This window comes from Gekko japonicus, unplaced genomic scaffold, assembly GCF_001447785.1.
Source record: "Gekko japonicus isolate JY-2015 unplaced genomic scaffold, Gekko_japonicus_V1.1 scaffold128, whole genome shotgun sequence".
Taxonomy (NCBI): Eukaryota; Metazoa; Chordata; class Lepidosauria; order Squamata; family Gekkonidae; genus Gekko; species Gekko japonicus.
The window spans coordinates 72,836-89,709 of record NW_015173126.1 but is presented as its reverse complement, the minus strand read 5'-3'; the positions used below and the strand labels follow the sequence as shown (position 1 = coordinate 89,709).

The 16,874-nt window shown below is 44.3% G+C and overlaps 1 protein-coding gene across 1 annotated transcript in view; it reads right to left on the bottom strand.

The window, feature by feature from the left end:
• Window positions 1–16,874, bottom strand: part of SRBD1 (S1 RNA binding domain 1) — a 212,845-nt gene that overhangs the window by 128,159 nt on the left and 67,812 nt on the right. The gene's annotated exons all lie outside the window — the stretch shown is intronic.

Here is a 16,874-nt window from a genome sequence, read left to right as displayed (position 1 = left end):
CTAGTTTCATTCACGAACATTGTATTTATACTTCAGTTTATTCATATATTTTAATTTTATTTATACAACCACCCTTGGTTAGGCTGAGAAAGTGTGACGATACCAACATCAGTGAACTTCATTGCTGAGTGGGAATTCAGAACCATGTTTCCACAGCCCTTGCATGATATTATAAGTACTATACCACACCTGCTCACAACCACCCAGCTTGGATTCAAGGAATCAAGGAGAAGAAAGTCATGCAATCTGAAAGGGAGGGTCACTAGTTTTCCATGAGGAGAACTCCATTGGTGGTTCTTCTGGTCCATGACACTGTGACTAAGTTAGGATAGTATATACTATCAGCTATCCCATGATACTTTTCACTCTATCACTCCAATGCACAAACTACCAGAAGATTTCTCTGAATAGATTTACTTAGTCCAAGATTCTCAGCACATTTCAAAGGGGTTGTTTTTGGGGGGTCAGCCCCGTAGCGAGAAGATTGTGCCTCAATGGGACTATGTCACTTCCGGAAGTGACATGCCGGAAGTGATGCAGGCATGTGGGGGGTTGGGCTTCTCTCCCCCAACCTGACCTCAACCCAGCTAGCTCAGTTTGGTGTAGTGGTTAAGTACATGAACTCTAATCTGGGAGAACTGGGAGAACTGGGTCTGATTCCTCTCCTCCACTGCAGCTGCTGGATGACCTTGGGCAAGCTGTTTTCTCAGGGACAGTTCTGGAAAGAGCTTTCTCAGTCCCACTTACCTCACGGGGTGTCTGTTGTGGGGAGGGGAAGGGAAAAGAGACTGTAAGCCGCTCTGAGACTCCAAGAAAAGGGTAAAGTATAAATCCAGTCTCCTCCTCCTCCTTTTCTCTCCCCTTCCTGCCGTCCTGGGCTTTCTCGGGTATGCCGGCTTGCAGCCTGCTTTGTGGTGCTGCCATTGGTTCCCAGGAGAGTTCATACAAAGTGCTGGCCAACCATCTGGCTTTCACACCAGTGCTTCTGTCAGCCTGCCCGGCTCCTCTGTGGCATGTGGTTGCCGCTACTGCCGCTGCACTGGGAAGCCTTCAGGTCCCATGTGGGTGCTGTGATTATGCTTGCCCGGGCTTTGGCAGTGCAGATGAGAAGCAGTTATGGGATATGCTGAGTGAATTCTGCTCTCAGGAAAGATGAGGTGCTTCCAGCTTCGCTGCCCAGCCCCACTGTGCCAGGGCTGTGGCAAGGCCCGGGAACCACACAGGAGGCTGCTCCAGCCCTGCCCATCACCGCACAGCAGCCACAACAAGCAGGTGAGGGGTAAAATGGCCATGGCCAGGTGGAGAGAGCAGGACAGGCTCTCAGATTCTGGGAGTGCTGATAATTTGGAAGGGGGCATTGCCTCGTGGGCCTCACACTGGCTACAGCCCTGTGGGGGAGACGCTCCTTTCACTGAACACTGAGAACAAAAAGCACATCCTCAAAGAACTTTACACCAAATAAGTGAGCTCCTGAATAACTCTTTATTTCAAAACCTGCTAGGTATCCTGCATAGAATAAGAATACATGCTAAAGAAAGGCAGTCAGTGAATAAACCTTTTCACACCCACAAAAGCCTTAGTGTGCTAGTTAATGCAGCAGTATTTTTAACAGTTCTGTTACATTATATATATTCATATAATCTTTAAGAAAATGAATTTTGCACTTCTGGTGAAAATGCTTGACAGCATGTACACTGATCTAGCCCTTCTATTAATAATATGTTTTAGTCCTTGTAATGTGTTTCTAATCCTGCATTAATTCACATTGACTCTCTGCGGTTAGGTGGAAGTATTTTCCACTTAAAACCACCCATTTCTAGTGTGCTGTTAAAGTGTATGACTTTTCTTTGGTAAAGTTTTCTAAAAGTGACCTTCTCTTCCAAGCAGCCAAAGGGGAACAGTGCTCTTTTAAGAAGCCGAAGAAATTAGCTCAAGTAGACATAAAGACACTATGTCCCACACATCTAAGCATCAAATGGTTTTACTTTCCCTGAGATAAAGTCAGAAGAAATTATATGTCTCTGATCTTTACCTTCCATTTGCTGGGTGCTGTGACAGCTCTGAATGGTACGTCTCTATCTGTAAAAGAACCCAAGGGTACAAACCCCTGCAGTGTGACAGTTTCAAAGTCCTAACAAGCCCCACATGCCTAAAAGGCATTCTCTTGCAATGGAAAGTGCAAGTGGTTTGCTGAACTTTGAGTGTACAATAATCCAATGAATTCTGCCCTGTGGAGAGAAGACAAGCAGATGGGACTTGACAATGCTAACCCAAGCTGTGTTACATGACCTTTTGCTCTGCTCCTCTTCCCCTTCATTCAGAAACCATCCTTTTTATGGCAGCTCCTAGTTACCCCTAGTTATACTTCCAAAGACACATAACTCACCATGATGCACCAGCAAAATTCCTGTACAGCATCCAACTGTGGCCAAACTTGTTTTAACTGTTGTGTATGGTTTGTTTGCTTTTGGCAGGTGGTTAGTACCTCACTTTCCCCATGTTTCTTCTCAAGATCAAGCGATTCTTAGGCTGGCTCATTTGTGCCTTTAAGACATAGTAACTGAATATGCACACTGCCAATTGCAAAGTGCTATATAAGAACAAACTGCTATATAAATACAAATGAATGCCAATCATTTTAAGGTGGCAATAAATAAATTGTTGTGAGAACTCTTGAGTTGTCTAGAGGTGATACCATGGCAACAAAGTCAGAAACACACACATATACACATAGAGAAAGATAGAAAGAAATTATATATCAACAGGAAAGGATTATTGATAATAGGATATGGACAAAACTACCGCATATTTGTAGTAACGGATACTGAGAAAATTTGGAGGGGCTCAGTAGTACAGCATATATTTCATAGCCATAAGGCCTCGGGTTCAATGCCTTGCATCTTTTGTTTAAAAAGATATCTGCTGTCAGGTGTTCAAATCTGCTTGAGACCTGGAGAACTGCTGTAAGTCAGATAGGACCATGCTGAGCTAGATGGACTAACATTATGTTCCGGTATATAAAGCAGCTTTATTTGTCTATTTTTGCTCCACAGAACCATAGAATCACAGAGCTGGAAGGGGCCATACAGGCCATCTAGACCAACCCCCTACTCAATGCAGGATCAGCCTAGAGCATCCCTGACAAGTGTTTGCCCAGCCACTGCTTAAAGACTGCCACTGAGTGGGAGCTCACCACCTCCCTAGGCAGCTGATTCCACTGTTACACAACTCTTACTGTAAAAAGGTTTTTCCTAATATCCAGCCAGTACCTTCCTGCCCTTAATTTAAACCCATTCTTGCGAGTCCTATCCTCTGCTGCCAACAGGAACAGTTCCGTGCCCTCCTCTAAGTGACAGCCCTTCAAATACTTGAAGCCAGCAATCATGTCCCCCCTCAACCTCCTCTTCTCCAAACTGAATATTCCCAAGTCCCTCAGCCTTTCCTCATAAGGCTTCATCTAAAACAAAAGACAACAGAGCAGAATCAATTTAACAGGGAAGTTTTATACTAATTTACCGAGTGTACTTGCATGTTGTAGATTTTGTATAGCAACATGTCTTTCTAGATTGTCCTATGACAAATGGATCACTAATCAAAACTGGACATGGGATGAGATGCGGACTACGCAACTTATTTTCCAGTACAAATCACAGGAAAACTGGCTTGTAGAGACATGGTGTTACCTGCTTCTGATCATAATTTGTCATGAGAAAAGGTAATACATAAATATTTTAAAGAAGTAAAAATGTTGGCATTCTAATTTATGTCTTTATTTTGCAATATCACCATGTACAGTGCTTTATGAAGTATAAGACAACAGGTCTTTCTCCCAAAGAGTTTACAATATAAAATGAAATCTAAGGAGGACAGCAAAGGGTTGAGAGGGCTAACTTGTGCCACATGGCATAACAAGACAAAGATATAATGATAGATGTGGACCTCAACTACCTTGTGGGAAACAAGTGAATGCACTGCTGTATGGATACAAAAGTGCTCAACCTCTGCTTTAACAGGTGAAACAGAAATTAAAATGAAAGTGTCCCTCTGTGCTTCGTTGCACTAACTTACAAAAGTAATACAGACAAGCTTTACTAAGGAGATCTCTTTTGACACAGGCTAGTATAAATGCCCTTGTCGGTAAGAGGAAATGCCCTTTCCTATCTTACTGCACGTCAGAAGAAATCTTTGTACTGCGGCTTGTCTATATTTCTTTCTGTGAGTTGGTGCAATGAAGCACACAGAGTGCCTTAGCTTGGTTTTTTATGGCAAAGGAAGCAAGAAACATACACAGAAATTGAGGAAGAAGGGAGAAATTTGGTCATCACACTAAAGAGATGTTTAATATTCACAAACAGAAGCACTGTTAAATAAATGCAACAACTGCCAATGTAAACACACAGACTAATCTTCCAGATAATTGTACTATGGCAATGATCACATAGGAGGAGTTGGCAGCATTACCTTTGCTTTATGTTTTGATGAAAAAGCAAGAGTTTCTACAAGAGTTTCTTCTGACTAATAGCTGAGTAAGTGTATCAGAGTCTATCAGTTGCTGTTTATGTCATACAAACATCCCAAAACTCCACAACTCAAAACAATTTGCACAATACTTTTCCTCCTATTCAAATAGACACTAACTTGTATGAAAAGGATCTGAACAGGATTAATACTGGTTTAAACTATTGCAAACAACTAAGAATTACCTGTGCTGCATCAGACCAAGGACTTATCTAGTCAAGCAGTCTGTCTCCAATACATTCCATTCACAATTTTAAAAACATAAGTTTTAGTCAAAAATAGCACTGTATCATCGAAACAAAATGGCCATAATCCAGAGAAAATCAAGTCTCTTTAAGTTATATTCTAATCAACAGGATGAAATTGCATTGTTAAACTCAAGACTGACCAACTTCAGTGTGCTTAAAGCTTGCTGCTAACCATACCCAATGGTTTCCGTGCAGAGTAACATGGTGGCAGATCACAAAATTAAAGGCAAGGTACTTCCTTTCTGGAAGGTGCCAAGTCTTTTGAGGTAACTTGGGAACCTGATCTGGAATAAAAATAGACGTACTACTAAACAATTCAAAACAGAAAGTGTTTCTAGAATTTCTCCTACAGGCAACTCCTTCAGTTGTATTAGATTCCTCCTAGCTACGAAGGATCAAAACAACCTGAGAAAAAACCCCGTCATAATGTAGTTTGGTAAATTCATTAAATTTATCTATGTCTGTCACACTCTCTTTTAAATCCTCAGTTGTGTCCTTTGGCATAATTTCTCAATTTCTTCATATGTCCTTATGGCAGAGCAAGGATCTGAACCTGGGACTCCCAGATTTTAGTCCAACACTCTACCTACTACGCCTCACTGAAATGATTCTGCCTTAATAGGGCATCCCTTATTAAAGCAGGATTATGTCAGTGTGGTGTAGTGGATAGGGTTTTGGACTAGAATTCAGGAAATCTTTATGCTAGTACTAAAATCCCTATTTTGGGACTAAATGGCATTTTTGCCTCTTCCCACATCCAGCACCACAGACTCTAATCTAAAGAATGGTGTTTGATTCCTCACTCCTCAACATGAAGCCTGCTGGGGGACCTTGGGCCAGTCATAGTTCTCTCAGAACTCTCTTAGCCATACCTAAGAGGAAGAGAATGTGGTTCTAAGCCACTCTGAGGCTCTTTAAGGTAGAGAAAAGTGGGATATAAAACCCTATTATTATTATAGTTGGATTTTTAGTACAGAGTTAAAATCAAAGCAGTCAGTTGGATCTGTATTTGCTCAATGCTATCTGTAAACCAAGGAATGAACAAATTCCAGGTTTAAAAAAAATCAATCAGCTTTATTTCCAAGGAGCAGCAGTCAATGTTTTTCAGCATCTGGAAGGAACATGTTAGTCAAGATTCCATAAGGCAGTACAGAAGCAAATTGGAGTTGGGGGGGGGATTCCTTTTCCTACTTCTCTCGAATAACAGCTGCTCTGCATTATGACACACTCATCTGTATGATTTCACATTAGTGGGAGACTTCATTCTTTTTCAGAAGCCTACAAATCCGTGAATAAAAACATTTGGGATGAACACTATATATTAAAGTAATCTTTTAGCCAACAACAGCTGTCTAACAGTTAAATATTTGTAATCCTTGCATCTCCCTCCTTCATAATTTCTCCCTCCATCAAAACGGAGATTGCAAGCTCCTCGGAGCTTCGTTGCTTCCAGCACTCCATAAAGAAAGCTAGCGTGGTATAGTGCTGGGAGAAGCCAGGTTATGATCTCCACATAGCTGTGAAACTCACCAGGTGACCTTGGGCCAATCTTTAAGCCTAACCTCACAGTGTTTTTGTGGATAAAATGAAGGTGAGGAGCAGTGCTCCCTCTAAGCTGTGGAGTCTTGTGAGCAAAAATTCTACTTTGTGAGCTGTCAGGTTTCCCAATCAAACACTCAACAATGTTCCTAGATAGATTGAGGTCAGTACTGGTGGTACCCTGAATTCTTGAGTCAGGAATAAGCAAAAGCAAAATGGTGGTTACAGATATACCCCCTTCAAACCAGACCCCCTGATATCACAAACCCAAGCACCTACAAGCGCAGGTAAAAAGCAGCAGTTAGATTCCCAGCGAGAAAATCGGATGAGGGAGAGCCAAGCCTTCAAGGCCACTAGGCAGATAGCAAAGGCAGCAGAGACACGGGGGTGGAGGAGGGTGCCGGAGAGGATGGTTGAACACAGAGGCCAGACACCCCCTCCCACATTCTAAGGCATGGCAGCTTCAGCTGACATTCTGCCCTCCCGAAGGCCCCCCCCAGCCTTCCCAGGAAAAACGGCATGAAAGTCCCGAACCAAAAGGGAGGCGATAACGTCAGAGGCCTCCACCCATTCTTGCTAACTCAGCTTAGAGGGAACACTGGTGAGGAGAACTATTTATTTAAAACCTTTATAAGCCTACCTTTCTCCCAGAAAACTGAACTGAAGTTTAAAATGTTGCTTGCCATGCACTATCGGGGGGGGTGGTGGCACGGAATGCTGAGGACACCAGACGTTGGGCCCCAGATCTTTCTTTAAGAGACTGAAGTGAAAAACAGGATGTAGATGTTTAAGGGTTTTAGGAACGGCCAACTCCACAGTCACATCATTTATTTTTCGAGTAACCGTGAACGGGCCTACATACTTCCACCCTAGCTTTCTGCTGGGTTGCAACCCTTTGATGTTCTTGGTGGAGACATATACAGAATCCCCCGGACGAATCTCCCACCCCACAGTCTGTTTCTTATCAGCTTGCGCTTTATAAGTAGCTTTAGCGGCATTAAGGGATTCCACTACTAGGGGCCATGCTCGTTTCAGTTCTTTACACCGGTCAGCCAACTCCCCTCCAGGCGACGCTGGGGCATCCAGGAATGGGAGGGGCGCCCCCTCATAGCCATAAACCACCAGGAAAGGAGACACCCCCATGGAGGAATGCACAGCGTTATTGTAAGAATATTCTGCAAAAGGCAGGAGGTCCACTCAATCATCCTGTTGGTAATTGGTGAAACACCGTAGGAACTGTTCCAAAGTCTGGTTCACCTGTTCTGTTTACCTGTCAGTCTCAGGGTGATAAGCACTACTAAGAGTCCATTCAGTCCCCAAGGCTGTCATCAGCTCCCCCCAAAACTTCGCCACAAACTGGGACCCGCAGTTCGAAACCACCTTGCGGAGGGTGGGGAGGTGCAGTCTGACAACATGCTGGATAAACATGGGAGGGGCTTTGAGGAACTCAAAAGCCTCTTGACACTCGGAAGTCCATATAAGGCGCACCCCCGGCTTAGCGCACTCTGGCCCCTTCCCCTTGGTTTTTAATAAGTCCGTGAGGGGTAAGCTCACTTAGGCAAAGTTCTTGAGGAATGGTCTATAAAAGTTCGCAAATCCGAGGAAGGATTGTAATTGGCGCCGGGTTCGAGGGGCCTCCCACCCCAGGACATCCTTCACTTTAGCTGGATCCATCTCCAAACCCCAGGAGGAGACATGGTAGCTCAGAAAGTCAACTTCAGTGTGGTTAAACTCACACTTAGACAACTTAGCTAACAGTTTGTGTTTATATAGTGTGGAAAGCACCTCCCACATGAGTTTCACATGGGATTTTTTGTCAGGGGCGTACAGTAAGATATCATCCAAGTAAACAAGCCCCCCCCCGAATAAATGCTTGTGCAACATTTCATTGATCAAGTTTATGAAGACCCCAGGGGCCCCTTGAAGCCCAAATGGCATCACCCTGTACTCAAACTGCCCCAGCGGGGTGTTGAACGCCGTTTTCTATTCATCCCCCCCTTTAATCTGCACCCGGAAGTAAGCATCCAGCAAGTTAAGTTTAGTAAAAATCTTCCCCTTGGCTGCCTCAGCCAAGAGGTCGTTGATGAGGGGCAATGGATAGGCATTCATGGCAGACACCGCATTCAGCCCGCGGTAGTCAGTGTACAACTAGAGGCTCCCATCCTTCTTTTTCCGGAAAAGAACAGGAGCAGCGAACGGGGACGCTGCTGGCCAGATAAATCCTCTTGCCAAGTTTTTATCGATCAATTTTCGTAGCTCCACCTTTTCTCCCAGGCTCATGGCGTAGAGATCCCCTTAGGCAGCCTCATCCCAGGAAGGATTTCAATAGCACAGTCCGAGTTACGGTGCAGAGGCAATTCATCCCCTTCCTCCTCCTCAAACACTCGGGCTAAGTCCCGGTATTCCTGGGGGATGGACAGGCACTCCTTCTGTTCATTACAGTCACCATCACGAAAAAGGGGAGGGTAATTGCTCACCGTCTTTGGCGCCTCTTGGGTCAGGACCTGCTGCTCCGTGGCACTCACAGCAGGTCCTTGCCTTTTCCCGCTGGCTCTCCCTTGTCTTTGGTGCTGTCCTCCAAATCCCTTCTGTAATGTTGACTTGGAGGGTTCTTTGGAACTTTGGCTTGGCCGTGCTCTTCCACACTGGGGTGCCCGGATGCTTTTTTTCACCTCCTTTCCCTCCGCTGGGCTGTCCAGCGGACTCCGGGCAGGCGGAAGCGAAGTGGTCTGCCTCGCCACATCGGAGGCAGAGCCCCTGCCTCAACTTGTGTTCTCAGACCCCTTCTTTGGGCTTGGGCTGCTTCGCCTTGGGGGTAGGGGGTGTCCCTTCTCAGGTAGGCCGCTGCGTTGTCGATCTTGATCATCTGCAGTCATCTCTCAGCATTCGCCGCTTCCCACATCCAGGCATTCAGAGAGATGGGATGCACACTGCGCAGGATGGTTTCACGCAGCTCTGTGCTTAGCCCGAGCAGATACTGCTTGGCCAACACACCGTCGGGCCAACCTTGCACCTTAGCTGCATACCTCTTGAACTCCTCGGAGTACTCGTGCACCGTCTTATGCCATTGCTTCAGGAGGCGCAGATGGCTGCACGCCTTCAGCTCTTCCATTGGGTCCTCATACTGGTTCCGTAGAGCCCACATGAATGTGTCAACCTCCTACAGCTCCGGGTCTTGAGCATTATGAAGGTTGACATACCAGTCGGCCATCCCGTCCCGCAGCTTTGTGGCTATATAGGCTACCCAACGCTCCTTGGAAGGGAACAGGTGGCCCCAGTACAGCACAAACTTCTCCACTTGCACCACGAAATATGCCAACATCTCTGGGGTCCCATCAAATGTAGCTTCCAGCAAGTCGTTGGGATGGTGCTCGTGGGGAGGTTCCAGGGCCCACAGAGCTGGGAGCAGCGGACCTATGGGCACCAAGGGTTGCGGGGCAGGTAGGGGAGGAAGCACCACCAGAGGAGGTACCACCGACGGAGGCCTCGCCTGAGTGGGATGCTGCAGCTGCAACTCCTCTTGTACCACCCGGGTGACTAACCTCGGAATGGCCATCAAAGCCTCCTCCAACAGGCAGGATGCTTGCGCCTGGCTGCACTCAATCCTGGCAAAGCGCTCTTCCCATGCTCCATCCTCTGCTGGGTCCCTCCGGGGCTCAGCCTGCGAGGGCTGGTAGTCGTACCAGCTCGTTCGTTTGGGTCCCGGGGTTACTGTCCACGTCTCTTGGGTATCCGCCGTCTTGAAGATACCCCACTGCTTTGGACGGGTCCCTGCATCCCATAACCAAGGCTATACCCCCCCCTTCATATTCCGAAACTGGCACTGGAATCAGTGAAGTGGTGGAGGGGGGGGCGGTAGACACCGGTGCCATCACCAGAGTATCTGGTGCTGTAGTAGTGGGTACCATGGCATCAGTTGTCACCGGTACCAGTAGGTCCTCCTCTCCGCTCATCTTTATGTGAAATTCAGGTCAAGGAAGTAGGATGATTCCTGACTCTCTGTCAGGTTTCCCAATCAAACACTCAACAACGTTCCTAGATAAATTCCAGTTTAGTGAGGTCAGTACTGGTGGTACCATGAATTGAGTCAGGAATAACCAAAAGCAAAATGGTGGTTACAGATATACCCCCTTCAAACCAGACCCCCTGATATCACAAACCCAATAAGCAAGCACCTACAAGCGCAGGTAAAAAGCAGCAGTTAGATTCCCAGCGCAGACGAGGGAGAGCCAAGCCTTCAAGGCCACTAGGCAGATAGCAAAGGCAGCAGAGACGAGGGGTGGAGGAGGGTGCCGGAGAAGATGGAGGAACACAGAGGCCAGACACCCCCTCCCACATTCTAAGGCAGCTTCAGCTCACACTGGCATTAAAGTTGTGAGCGAGTGATTGGGCTACTGCATAAATCAGTTTGCTCTGGAGCCATCCTCCCTGAGCTAAGACAAAAATGTGTGAGCCGGAGGCTAAAAAACTGTGAGCTAGCTCACACTAACTCAGCTTAGAGGAACACTGGTGAGGAGAACCATTTATTTAAAACCTTTATATGCCTACCTTTCTCCCAGAAAACTGAACTGGGGTTCAGTTGGGTAAACAATCAAACATATCACAATATATACGGCCATGAGCACACTGGAGAAAGGGTGGGAGAAAACTCTGAAAAGAACCTGCACCACAAATATTGATTGTGTTAAATACATAATACTTCCTAATACTTTTTGCAAACTTAGGGCCAAACTGGATGACACTCTAGGACAGGGGTCCCCAGCCATTTTGAGGTTGTGGGCACCTTTCAAGTTCTGTCACAGTGTGGTAGGCACAACCACAAAATGGCTCACAGGGAAAGTGCAGCCAGCTATAAATGGCTGCCATGGGAGGCGGAACCAGCCACAAAATGTCAAGGGGTGAGGATATACATAACTCTCATATTAACTTTTCAGCATCTCAGGTAGAAGCTGTGATTGACACGATGCAAATGAACATGTTGTTTTTTTAAAAAACAGAAAGTTTACCTTCAAGCATTCATTGATGATCCTTGTATTGTGGTGGCAGCTGCAGCCAAATAAAACTGCACTGCCAATCAGATCTCCAATGACCAATCAAAACCACAGCTAGGTAAAAACTGTCCATCTCCACATTCTAATAACACTTTGCAGGTGCCAGGGAAGGTATTGGTGGGTGGCAGGGCACCCATGGGTGCCACATTGGGAACTCCTGCTCTAGAAGATCCTAAGGATGGATTCCCTAAGTATTTTTCAACTGATAAAGAACAGCCATCAGGGATCCTGACTGAGGTTGGGCTGCCATTTCGATGCCTTTGACCCTGTTAGGGAAAATATATACAACTTGTCAACGAATTGCCTGTATCCAAATTAGAGCCCTTGACAGATGCTATCTCACAATTAAAACACCTGAGAGATCTATTCTCAGATATCCTAGCACACTGTTTATTTTGGCCATTAGTTTCAAGTAAAAGTAAGTACTAAACATAAACTGGGGTTCGGTTCCGATACAACATGAAAACATGGCTTATTTTAATTATCTTAAAATCAGAATTCATCTCACAGACAATCACACAGATTGTCCTGGTTTGTCTTGACAAGTGCTGGGTTTCACTGCCTTCTCTCTGCAGCCTGCGCGAGCATCACCAGGGAACAAGTCAGGATTTCTGCATTCAGACATCAGTGAAACGACAAATAACTATGAAGACTAACCCACGTCAGATCTCGGTTGTAAGGATAACTAATTTTAGCTAATGAAGTGGCCTGCATTCAGACAAACACATTAACTATTGTTAGTTTAATTAAACCACAGTTTTACACTAAAGTCTGAATTGATCTAGGGCAACTAAAAGAAGGTTTTTTTGAGTACAAAGCAGCAAAAGATTGGAAAGCACAATCTGCAAGCACCACAGAAATGATAAAAAATAAAACAATGTGTTCTTTTGGCTGAGGTGATGAATTTGGATGAAACGCAATAAGTTTTGGGAAATGTATGTTGAATAAAAGCATACATGGTGTAAAAATGCAAGTCAGAATTACACAAGTAATGCAAACGGATTTAGAGAGTCCACTAACTAGTGATTGAATACCATTAAAACCTTCTTTAACTGTGTTTATATAAATATCCTTTATTAGGAGGCTACAGATCTATTCCCTTTATTTTGTTGCACTGACTTGCCCCCCTTTTCATCCTATCTAATTTGCACTGAGAGAAATGTTAGTGTGGCAAATCATGTTAGAATCAAAGCTACCTTGTGTAACACTTGCAATATCTTTGTTTTAACTCCAAATGTCATACTTCAACATACAGCTCTCAGCATTAAAAAAAAAAAAAATGTACTGATTTCAGTCATGTAGGAACAGAATCTGACTTGGATTAACACAGCAATTAAAGCAAAAAAGCAAACAAAACCCAAACACCCCAAACCCTCAAATGACCTCAGCTCAGTTTGCTCTTGCTTTCTGCAACAGCAAACAAAACAAGGATCAAGGAAGTCATAAAACAAAGCAGGGCAGAAACTAATTTCATAAACTACTGGACATCTTTCTAACTCTACAGGACAAGCCAAATGCCGTTGCTTCACTTGGGAGGCAGGTATTTAACGGCGCACATACATTGGTTGCATTTACTGCTTATTACAGTCTTCCAAATAACTTGAGGAACAAAAACTAAAACAGAAACAAGACAAGACCCAACTAATATCGATATGCGTCATTGAGTGCTGTCAGCATTGGCAAACTTTTTCTGCAGTGTGATGGATTCCATGGGTTGGATCCAGCCAGCCCTGGAACCAGAGCAGTTTGATCCGGAAGAAACACGATCACACTCACCTCCTGACTGCGCAGCATATCGCGATATGCCTGTTCACACTACTGACGCACAGAGTGCGTGTCGGCAGGTTTTTAATTTTTTTTTTACATTCTGCACATGCACATAGGCAGCCATCCAGAGTTCAGATCTTCGCGCAGGCGCAGAACACCCCATCCCAAAAAGCATGCCCTGAAGCGAAGACTACCCTTTAAACTTTTACAGCGAAAAGGGCCTCCATGAGGTCCTGGACTCGTCCGCAGCCTAAAACTAAGCATCTTTTTTTTTTTTTTACAAACGCCGGGGCAAAGCTTCTCCCAAGCGCACATCGAGGAGGCTAAAAAAAAAATGGTGGCCGAAAAGTGGAAGCCTCAGGCTTCCAAACAGAAGTGGCACTACACCGGCAGAGAGCGATCAGATGGGGATAATGAACTGAAGCACTCAGGATACCACCACTTGGGGACCTAGTAGCAGAATACATCGATTTAAAGGGTGTTTTGAACAGTTAGGGACGGAAGGCAGATGTTGGCTGTGTGATCACGCATAAGTACTCTGATTCTAACCAGCTCGTATACCGACTCAAATGCCCGTCTGAACGCACCCAGTCTGGTGCAATTCTCCTCTCCTGTGGGTCCGCAGTCCCTCATAGCTTTTGTACATGTATGAATTTAGGGTACTCCTATGTCACTTCTGCAGAGTCCTGCTTCAGGCAGCTTATAATTAAAATAATCACAATATTAAAAACAAGCCAGTAAGGCTTGTAGATCCCATGATCCTCATCATAACCTTTTTTGGTGGTCAAAGAGGACCCCTCCTTCCATTTTTATCAGCAGAAAATTTGGTTGTTAGGTGGCCAGCTAAAATCCCAACAGCTCCCTGAGGCAAATCCCAATAGCTCCCTCTCCTAGCAAGCTGGAGCTGATTAGATACTGCCACTGATGGTTTATCTTGAGGTTACAAAGAGCTGCGAAAGATCAGTGCTACCTGCCTGTCTCTCTTTGCATTCAGATATTAAGGACAAAAGTTTGTTTGCCCATGTTCTAATGCTTGTGATCTCCTTCCCTCTCACACAAGGGCAACTGAAAACTTTTCTAGGAAGACTTTAATCATGCTGCAAAATGCTGTGATGTCTGGATGCAGGTACCTGCACTTGGACATCATGGCAAACTGGAGCCAATTAAATCCTTTCCAAACTAGGATGTTTCCAATCGTCTGTGTGCAAGAGGAAAAGACAAAGAGTGGCATGAAAGCAAGCTGCATTTGTCCCAGATTCTATTTGTTGTGTTATTTGAAGGTAGCTTGTGACTTCCCTTTTGCCTTAACAGTTACTGAACCTTGAAGCTAAAAAGAGAGGCAGTGGGAGTGTGCTGCTTCACGTAGATACACAAGGTCTGGTGAGGTTGGTAGGAGGATATCAGTTTTTTGCCACTTTCTCTACTACAACAGAGGGGGGAAAGCACAGACTTGCATGAACCCACAGGTCTAGGAGAGATGGTGGCAACCATCATCAGAATCAGGGAGAGACAGGAACATGAATCAAGTAACCAGAGCTGGACACAGGAAACTACCACCTCGGGAATCGCCTTTGGAAGACTGATAGAATTAATATAGCATGATAAGTATTTCACTCACCTAAACTGGGATGTCCATATGTTTGTTTTAAGAAACAACTACTGCATTTAAGCATACTGAAATGTGAATAAAAAGCCAGTGCATGGATAGGCTGGAAATTAAGGCTAAGCTAAGTAGATCAGGTACTGCTGAATAACTACACAGGAGACTGGGAGCCTCATGAACATCACCTTTATGACAGAAGAATGACACAACATAGCTATAAAGTAGGGAACTATGTTTCATGCACTAGGAAACTGAGTTCTGACATTATACATTAAAGAAACTTCCATTCTAGCCTTTACTGAAGGTAGATTCCTCCATTTGCCACTCATCCACCCTTTTGTGATCTAATAATTCTGCAAAAATGAAAACAACATGCCTAAATTTATGCTGGTCAGCATTTTGAAAAGCCCAAGACAAATCGGTAAAGATAGCCACGGGAGGATGCAGTTCAAGCATTTGGTCTTGGTTTAAACCAATTGATATAAAATTGAGTTAGTATGAGGTTTTTAAACATTTTTGATGCGCAGCACTTGGTGGAAACACACCGATTTTCAGTACCTCTCCTCTTTGAAAGAGGAAGAATTCCATGAATTCCATGCACTGTTTATGTAAAGTATCCATTCATGTGAGATGCTATTTGTGTGATACATAAGAGGGTAAGGACTCTGTTCTTCCACCAAACAAATATGGCACAAGTCCACACAAGTTGAGGTCACTTGACTTTGTTTTATAGCTTCCTGAGGACATGTATTGATAATAATATTTATTATTATCTTTCATTACTGCCATTCTGCAGACACTCCATTCAATGTCTATCTGTTACTGGGCTCAGTTTAAGGTATGGACTATCACAAAGAAAGCCCTTCAGGGCCCTGGCCTCTCTTATTTCTGGGACCGCTGTTCTCCCTATGTTCTGCCATGACAACTTTGCTCATGTCAGCAGGGGCTTCTGCAGGTGCCAATCTACAAATGGGCAAAATCAACAACTGTACATAAACATGCTTTCTCCGTTGTGGCACCTGCCTTGTGGAATGGCCTGCCTGAGGAGGTCAAGAAAGCTCCCACTCTCCTGAATTTCCTCAAACTGTGCTAAGCTGAATTAATAGGGTTACACTGTACAAAATGGTTCTCAAATGTACTTGGATAAATGATTGGGACTGTGGTCTGTACAGCTGTATATAATAAAATAAAAACAGGATGAAGAGAAGAGGCCAAACACAATTAGGCATACAGATTAGTGGGAAGTAAATGAAACATAAGGATTAGAAAAGAAGAAAATTGAATTAATATCAGTATTTTTAAAAATCCACATATAAATAGCAATAAGAAAAAGCACAGTGATGTGAAAAACAAGAAGAAACGCAGAGTTTGATGAGCAACATCCCCCAGAGGCCCCACTGCAAGCATCTGATGCAGTATTTTTTTACTGACTTGAGTTCTTTAAAATCATATTATAATTGCTATAAATTGTTTTTTTATTGTATGCTTCATTTTGTTTTATTGTTCTGAGGCACCTTGAGCAGGTCTGGAGAACTTACAATTTTTCTGAGTGGACTTTAGTCCATAAAACCGTGTGCTAGAATAAAAACTTGCCCATCATTAAGGTGTCACATGACTTCTCTTTGTTGCAACAAAATAACATGGCTACCCCCTCTGGAACCATTGTGTCCTCCTTATTACTTTGAGTTTAAATTGGTTAGATTAATGCCTTAGAAAAGGCACTGTCAAGAACATAAAACCAACATGTGAAAATATAGGAGAGCCAGAGCCAACAGTACATTTTAAAGTAGTAATAAATACAGGTTGCATCATTCAGTCATGGGCATGTTCCTCCTGCCACTGACAATCTCCACTTCCTGAAGCTGAAGCCAATGTGAGTGAAAGAGGCAGTTTCACGTATTGTCACTAACTTGGTTAACAAAATTCTGGCTCCTATTATAAACTCCCTCACAATTCATCTAAAGTTATTTTGAAACTCCCAGAGTCTTGACTAGCACTGTGCTAGAGCCCAGGCCACTGTTATGAGAAAATATTCCCTTTTCAGTGAATGCTGGAATGGGTGTGTACCAAGTTTCAGCTTTCTACATTCTGTGAAAGTAAGTGACATGGTCTACAAGTAAGATGCAACCTGCCTGTACAACCCCAAAC